The sequence below is a fragment of the Choloepus didactylus genome, chromosome 19 (genome assembly GCF_015220235.1).
Source record: "Choloepus didactylus isolate mChoDid1 chromosome 19, mChoDid1.pri, whole genome shotgun sequence".
NCBI lineage: Eukaryota > Metazoa > Chordata > Mammalia > Pilosa > Megalonychidae > Choloepus > Choloepus didactylus.
Window position 1 is genome coordinate 54849476 of NC_051325.1, and position 8959 is coordinate 54858434.

The window sequence follows — 8959 nt, forward strand, 5'->3', positions numbered from 1 at the left end:
GTGTCAAGCTTAAGAACTCTGCCTTGTCTTAGAACCTGCAGATTTTCTCCTGTTTTTTCTAAAGTTTTGTAGCTTTGTGTTTTACATTTAAAGTGTAAATATAAAGAATTCATTTTGAGTTAAGGTTTGTATAAAGTGTGAGATTTATATTGAGGTTAATTATTATTATTAATTTTGTGGCCTGGGGATGTCCACTCGCTCCAGCACCTTCTGTTGAAGAGGCTCTCTCTCTCCCACTGTACTGCTTTTGTACCTTGTCAAAAGTTGAGGGGGTATTTGCCATCTGGTGTCTCTCTGCTGCTCGGTGTCAGCTTTCCGGTCTCACTGGCTCTCTCCAGGTAGGCCCTCAGCCCTCCTCCCGCTGGGCCATGTTGCCCCTACAGGGGTCAGTCCCTGACCTTGTGGGCTTCACCTTCCTGGTGCCGGAAGTATCCATTGGAAATGTTGGCCAGCTTGTGATACATATGATTATTTCCACCCTGAATATGTCTAAGATTCATTACTCATATATTGATTGTCTTGTGCCAATGGTTGGTAAGAATGCATATGCAACTGCAGAAGAATATTCAGCAAAACTCAGTACGTATGCTGAGGGTTTGCCTTCAAGGACGCTGGTGGCTCTTCAGTTAAAATCCATTTATTTTAAGTATAAATCAAAGCCATTCTGTGAAAAACTGCTTTTCTGGGTGAGAAGTAGTAACTGCCAGAGTTGTTCTTTCAAGCAGTCATTGCATCACTGCAATGATCTACAGATTCTTAGCATCTCTGGTACCTACTCACACCTTCCAAGCTTACAAGCCTTCAAAATAAAATAAAGAGCCTTAACTGGGAAGAAATGGAAAAAAAGCCAATGCAATCCTGAAATCGAGGATTCTGAGTTATAAAACTATATCCCTAAAGGAGGTATCACAAAAGGCATCACTTTATGATGAAAGCTGTTCTAAAGAAATCCAAATGGCAGTTCTGCTGCAATTTGTTTCAGAAGGAGACAATATCTCAGATGCATTAGGTCTTATCGAGTATCTTAGTGATTGGTTTCAGATAATCAAACCACGAAGCAATGACCCCACAATGTCTGCCTTGCCACAGAAAATACCAAGTTCTTGGAGCTGGCACTTTAGCAGTGTTCTTCCTCCTGTACTTTTTAAAATCAGTTTCCTCTTCTATACGATATGTTTCATGATACATATTACCAGTACAACTGTTAAACAGTCTACATAAATATTTGCATTACCTGTGAATGTATTAGGATATAGCTTATTTACTTTTCACAAAAAATCTTAGAGAAAAAAGGATTAACAAAAGGCTGGTTTTGCTAAATTTTCATCATATACAACCAATATAAATTTTGTATAATAAAATATTTCTCAGTTAAGAAAAAATCAGTTGAATGTTTTTGTATGGGTCTATTTTTGGGTTCTTTATTCTGTTCCATTTCTCTATGTGCCTGTTCCTCCACAGATACATACAGTCTGGATTTCTGTAGCTGTAAAAGAAAATCTTGAAATCAGGCCAGCTGATTCTGCCTACTTTATTCCTCTTTTTCAAAATTGGTTTAGCTAGTCTAGTTCTTTTGCCTTTGCACATAAATTTTAGAATAATCTTGTCTATATCCACAAAAAAAATCTTACTGGGATTTTGATAGAAATTATTTAAAACTCTTTATCAATTTGAAGAGAATTGACATCTTTACTACAGTGAGCTTTCAATCCATGAACGTGGTATTCCTCTCTATTTATTTAGATCTCCTTTGATTTCTTTCATTAGCATTTTGTAGTGTTGAGCCTACAAGTCCTCTGTATGTTTGTTTTGTTTTGTTTTGTTTTGTTTTAGATCTACACACAACTATTTCACAACTATCTCATTTTCCTTGAGCAATTTTAATTTTGGTGCCTACTTGTTCATTGCTGGCATATAGAAATATAACTGATTTTTGTATATTTATCTTGTATTCTGTGACCTTACTGAAGTCACTTATTAGTTTTAGGAGATTTTAATTTTTTTGTAGAGTACTTGGGATTTTCTCCATAAATAATTATATCAACTATGAACAAAAACATTTTTATTTCTGCTTTCTAATCTGTATGCCTTTTATTTCCTTTTCTTCTCTTATTGCACTGGCTAGAACTTCCAGCTCTATGTTGAATTATGAGAGAGGATATCATTGCCATGTTGCCAATCTTAGAGGGAAAACTTCAGTATTTCACCATTGAGTATAATGTTAGCTGTAGGAATTTTTGTAGATGCTCTTTATCAAGATGGGGAAGTTCCCCTCTATTCTATTTTTCTGAGAGCTTTTATCATGGATGGTTGTTGAATTTAATCAAATGCTTTGTTTTCTACACTGGTTGATATGATCACGTGATAAATTACATTGATTAATTTCTGAATATTGAACCATTCTTGCACCAGTGAAAGAAATCATACTTGATCAAGGTGAGTAACTCTTTTTAAATATTGCTGAATTCTATTTGTTAATATTTGGTAAGGATTTTTACATCTAAATCATGAGGAATATTGAGCTATAGTTTTGTTTGTTTGTTTTTGCTTTTTCTTCTGTCTTTCTGAAAATCAGAGTAATGTTATCTTCACAAAATAAACAGGGAAGTCCCCTCTTCTTTTACTTTCTGGAAGAGTTTGTGTAGAATTGGTGCTATCTCTTCTTTAAACATCTGGTAGAATTCTCCGGTGAAACCATCTGGGCCTCAAGAAGTCTTCTTCTTTTTTTTTTTTTTAATTTTAAAATTAAAATTAATGTTATAGAGCTATTCAAATAATCACATATCACATGAATTATGGTAGTTTGTGTTTTTGAAGAATTGGTCCATTTTGTCTCAGTTGCTGCCATTTATTACTTTCTGTTTGTTCTGTTTTTCACTTCTCTGTTTTCTTCACTGCCTTCTTGTGGGTTACTTGAAAATTTTTTAGAATTCCATTTTGATTTATCTAGAGTGTTTTGACAGTGTCTCTTTGTATAATATTTTAGTGGTGGCCTTGGGAAATGCATTATATATACATAACATGTATAGAAGTTTATTGGTACCTTCAGATAACCAGTTTGAGTCAAGTGGAGAAAACTTACACCCCCCCATTTATAGTACAATTGTCTTCAATATTGCCTCTACTATGTATTTAGAATTACATCAGTGTTATAATTGTTGCTTCAACCATCAAAGATAATTTAGAAAACTCATGAGGAGAAGGAAAATCTGTTGTATTTACCCATATTTTTGCTTACCATATTCTTTATTCATTTCTGATGTTCCAAGTTTCCTTTATCATTTCCTTTCCATTTAGAGAAATTCCTTTAGACATTCTTTTAGGATAGTTCTGCTGGCCACGAATTCTCTTAGCTTTCTTTCATTTAAGAACGCCTTTATTTCTCCTTCATTCCTGAAAGATATTTTTACTGGATATAGGATTCTGTGTTGACAGTTCTTTTCTTCTCTCTCGGCACTTGCAAAATGTTATGTCACTGCCTTCTGGCCTCAATAATTTGTGATTAGAAGCCCGCTATCATTTGAATTGTTTTTCACTATAGTTAAGGTGCTATTTCCCTCTTGCAGCTTTCGAGATTTTTTTCTTCTCTTTCATTTTCAAAAGTCTGACTGATATTTTTTGGTGTAGATTTTTTTTGGGGGGGGGTATCCTGTTTGTGGTTCACTTGACTTCTTCATATTTAAGTTTGTGTCTTTTGTCAAATTTGGGAAGTTTTCAACCATTATCTTTTTCAGCCCTGCCCTCTTTCTTTTCTCCTTCCAGGACTCCAATGACACAAATGTTAGATCTTTTTATTTTTTGAGTCTATTTCTTCTCTGTGATTATATTAGGTCATTTCTATTGTACTTTGTATTACTTTGTATTACTCTTATAATTGGAAAATCAGACTTACTTGCCACACATAGAAAACAATTCTAAAGATAAATTTAAGGATTTAGAAAGTTAGAAGGAAATAACTGAAATGGTGAAACTATAACCCACAACATTCTTTGAAATTTGCTCTATAACTACTTGTTAAATTGTACTTTGAAAGTTATCACTTTTCTGTATATGTGTTACATTTCACAATAAAAAATGTTAAAAAAAATGTTAAAAAAATAAATTTAAGGAAAACTGAATATTGTCCAATGCTCTGACCTGACCTACTTGTTCTTAGGAAGAGAAATTAGTGCACACTATACTCCTATACTGTATTATGCAGGAACTACATCCAAGCAAGGGTTTCTTCTCTATCAATTCATCCATTCATTCATTCAGCAAATGTTTACTGAGCACCCACTATGTGTCAGCACTCTTCTAGGTGCTATGCAGTGAACACAACATATAAAAATACCTGCCTTCACAAACGTTGCATTCTAGTGGAGTTGGGGGTGGGTGGGTAGCTGTAAACAAGTGAATAAAAATAAATCTAAAAATAAAGTGTATTAGTAGGTGTGACAGTTATGTTTATGTGTCAACTTGGCTAGGTGATGGGATTCACTTGTTGATCAAGCAAGCCCTGGCCTGATTGTCACTGTTTGAGTATTTTGTGGATTTAAATCATCAGTAAGTTGATTGCATCTATGGCTGATCACAGCTACCATCAACAAAGGCAGTAATGAGAGACATCTCATCCAATCAACTGAAGGCCTCAAAGGGAGAACTGATGGTTTCAGCAGCCAGAAAGAATTTCTGTCTACTTCAGCAGCCAGCTTTTCCTGGGGAATTCATGGAAACCTCATGGAGTTCCCAGCCTGCTGCCTGCCCCACGGAATTCAGATTTGCCCATTCCCATAGTCATGTGAGCCAACTGCTATAAGAAATTCTTAATATTTACATATATATATATATATATATATATATATATATATATTTGAAGATCCTATTTGAGGTGGGTCTTAATCCATGTGACCGGAGTTCTTCCAAGAAGAGGAAATCTAAGCAGAGATGCACAGATGTCTGAGCAGGAGAAGGAGCACACCTGTGGTAGATGCAAAGACACAAGCAGGGAACCCCAAGGATAGTGGGCAGCCTGCACCAGAAGGCTGCAGATTCCAGGCGAAAGTAAGACCTATCAAGATCTTACTTTTGGCCTTCTAGCCTCCAAAACTACAAGACAATAAATTCTCATTGTTAAGCCAACCCACTGTGTGGTATTTGTCATAGCAGCCCTGCAAACTAAGAAGGCAAGGGACAGGTGTGGCTGTAAGCAGAGGTGATGTCAGCCCTTGTGGGTCTGAGAAACCACCTCAGAAGTTTCAATTCTAAGTCTCAAAGGCACTGAAGAACCGGGACGGCTCTGTCTAGTTCATCAGGAAGCCAGCCAGTGAAATGAAGGAGAAGTCACTAAACCAGGTCTTTGCCAACAAACCAGGCAAGAGGGTTCTGGGCTTGGGCACTGTCCCCTCGTCAGCTGGCCTCTTGGCGGGAAGACACAGCTTATGTCAACTGGGTTACAAAGCGCACCCAGCCAGGCCGCCTGCCCTCTGCCCGGGCTCTGCCAGGACGCACAGAGCCCTGCCTGAGTATGTCACTTGATGACAACAAGACATCTGATAAGAACTGTTTAGATGTGACAGAGCATACATTTTAACAGCCCAGAGAGGTGGAATTATCGCAGAGTGGTGTAAAAAGGAGCAAAATTATTTCAGATAAACCATGAAGGAATTTTATTACCCGGTAAAGTTATAAATCAAGTTCTCTCTGTAAATGCAATAAAACAATTGTTTAGTCTGCATGATTCATACCACAAACCTTAGGATTCTGGGTTTTGATCTTATTGCCGCAATAAACTGTCTAGACAGCAATTAACAAACGGTTTTTCCTTCAGATGTTTGGAGCGCCACTGCAGCGGGAATCGACACTTAGAAATACAGGGGCTTCTTCCTGGCTCCTATTAATTATCGGGTTGGCAGAAAGTGGGAAAAGCCTGGAATCCTGCCAGAAATATTCCCCCAAATTGTCCCCCCACCTTGAGTGCAAAGCTTCACCACATAACACTGGTGTATAATTGGCAGGAAATCTAAATACTCAGATTCTTCTTAAATGGGATCTTGGCTTGTTATTGTCCTGTAGCTTCAGGGAGAGGTTGCCAGAATTAACTTTTTAAAAAGTGAGCAACATGGAAAGTGCAACCAGTACACCCAAATCCTGTGGGATGACAGAAGGAGAGAGCCTGCATTTTTTTTTAAATTAAATTCAGTTTTATTGAAATATATTCACATACCATACAATTATCCATGGTGTACAATCAACAGTTCACGGTACCATCATATAGTTACGCATTCATCACCCCAATCTATTTTTGAACATTTTCCTTACACCAGAATCAGAATAAGAACAAAAAATAAAAGTAAAAAAGAACACCCAAATTATCCCCCCCATCCCACCCTATTTTTCATTTAGTTTTTGTCCCCATTTTTCTACTCTTCCATCCATACACTAGATAAAGGGAGTGTGATCCACAAGGTTTTCACAATCACACTGTCACCCCTTGTGAATCTACATTGTTATACAATCGTCTTCAGGAGTCCAGACTACTGGGTTGGAGTTTGATAGTTTCAGGTATTTATTTCTAGCTATTCCAATACATTGAAACCTAAGAGGTATTGCCCTCCCTAGAAGGACTCCAGTCACCTGGGGATTAAGACCCACCTCATCTAAATAGGATCTTCAAAGATATACATATATATGGAAATCTGAAGAATTTATTATTGCAGTTGGCTACATGACCATGGGAATGGGCAAATCTGAATTCTGTGGCTACTATCTTTGGGGTTCCCTGGCTTGTGTCTTTGCATCCACCACAGGGGGTCCACCAGAGTGACCTCTCGACTCCACCTGAAATCTCTCAGCCAACTGAAACTTGATTTCGTTTAATTTCGCATCCCCCTGAGAGGCTGCATTTTTTTTTTAAATCAGTTTTATTGAAATATATTCACATACCATACAATCATCCATAGTATACAATCATCCATGGTATACAATCCATGTTCACAGCACGATCATATAGTTATGCATTCATCACCACAATCTGTTTCTGAACATTTTCTTTACATCAGAAAGAATCAGAATAAGAACAAAAAATAAAATTAAAAAAGGACACCCAAACCATCCCCCCCATCCCACCCTATTTGTCATTTAGTTTTTGTCCCCACTTTTCTACCCATCCACCCACACACTAGACAAAGGGAGTGTGATCCACAAGGCCTTCACAATCACACTGTCACCCCTTGTAATCTACATTATTATAGAATCGTCTTCAGGAGTCCAGACTACTGGGTTGGAGTTTGGTAGTTTCAGCTATTTACTTCTAGCTATTCCGATACATTAAAACCTAAGAGGTGTTATCTATATAGTGCATAAGAATGTCCACCAGAGTGACCTCTTGACTCCATTTGAAATCTCTCAGCCACTGAAACTATTTCGTCTCATTTCGCATCCCCCTTTTGGTCAAGAAGATGTTCTCAATCCCCCGATGCCGGGTCCAGATTCATCCCCGGGAGTCATATCCTGCGTTGCCAGGGAGATTTACACCCCTGGGAGTCGGGTCCCACGTAGGGGGAGACAGGCTGCATTTTAACAGCAACTGTCTGTATTTGTGGAAGGCTCTGGAAGGGTCAGGTGCCTGACAAGCTTTATTTTAGCTGGTCTTCACACCGGTCCTGTGAGGAGTGCAGCTGAGGAGGCTAAAAACTCAGAAAGAGAAATAATTTTGCCCAGTTTCAGAACCGGTATTAAGAAGCAGGGATTCAAAGGAGATCCATTTGGTTCCACAGCCCCCCTTGTTTCCATGATGTCACATTGTGTAACTGGCTGGAAAGTAGTTCCAGAATTCTAAAGACACCTCAGTTTAAAGTTTCAAGAGCACAGGGCTATTCTTTAGTTCATAAACTGATGGAGGTTCCACATGTGCACAGAGAGAGATATGGGCTACAGAGCTAAAGGTAGGAGAGAAAAACTGGAAACAACCTAAATGTCAATCAATAGGGGACTGAGCAGTGAAGCTATGGGATGTTCAAACTATAGAAATATTCTGTAGAAAAGAGAAAGAGACAGGTCTATATGAATGGACTTGGGAAGCTCTACATGTATTATTGAGAGCAAGTTGCAAGACAAAATCCAGAAAACACAGAACAATGCAATGTATTATTTACAGATGCATATTTAGATATGTGCAGACACTGCAAAAAATTCTGGAAGTTACATTCCAAATCGAATGGCTGAAGTTTCCATTGGGGAGAGAAGGAAAAGAAATTGGGCAAGTAGGGCAGCAAAGGCGATATTAGCCTTATCTGTAATGTTTTCGTTTTTGGCAAGGAAAATATATTCATGTATTATTAGAAAATTAAAAATTAAAGCAAAGGAAAAAATCCATCTATAGACCAGTCAGATAAATTTTAACCCAAAGAACCTATGAAATTCAAAGCAGCATTAAAAACAATGAGATAGATCTATATCTGCTCAGCAGAAATATCTCCAAGTCCCATTGTCAATCAAAAAGAGCAAGTGACAGAAACACTTCATATGGAATGATTGTATGTAGGTAAAAATCAAGTTCTAGAATGACATATACAAAGTAATTGTTTCTGGGAAGAGAAAGGACCTAGGGCATCACTAAAGGTAAACTGATTTATTTTTAACTCCATATTCTGAATAACTTTATTCTAAGGAAATAAAAGAATATGAATTACTTATGTGTTTTTAACATTAAAAAAAGCCTAATAAACAAACAATAGCTGACACTGATGTGAGGGCTACCGGAGCCAAGACACTGTGATGCTTCCCACTATTTCTGTCCTAATTTTACAGAGGAGGAAGCCTAGGCACAGAGAGGTTAAATCCATTGTCCACAGCCACACAGAGTCAGAACCGCTCCAGGGGAGCCACCTCGCGGCTCGCTGGCCCCCCCTGTCCTGGCCGGAACAGCCTGGCGGTTCAACCTGCTCAACCCACCCACTGGACAAAGAGGACTCTAAGA

General features: G+C 37.9%; 1 pseudogene; it reads left to right on the forward strand.

Moving 5' to 3' along the window:
* The first annotated feature begins 368 nt into the window (after positions 1 to 368).
* LOC119515311 lies at positions 369 to 1221 on the forward strand (annotated as a pseudogene).
* The last annotated feature ends 7738 nt before the right edge of the window (positions 1222 to 8959 follow it).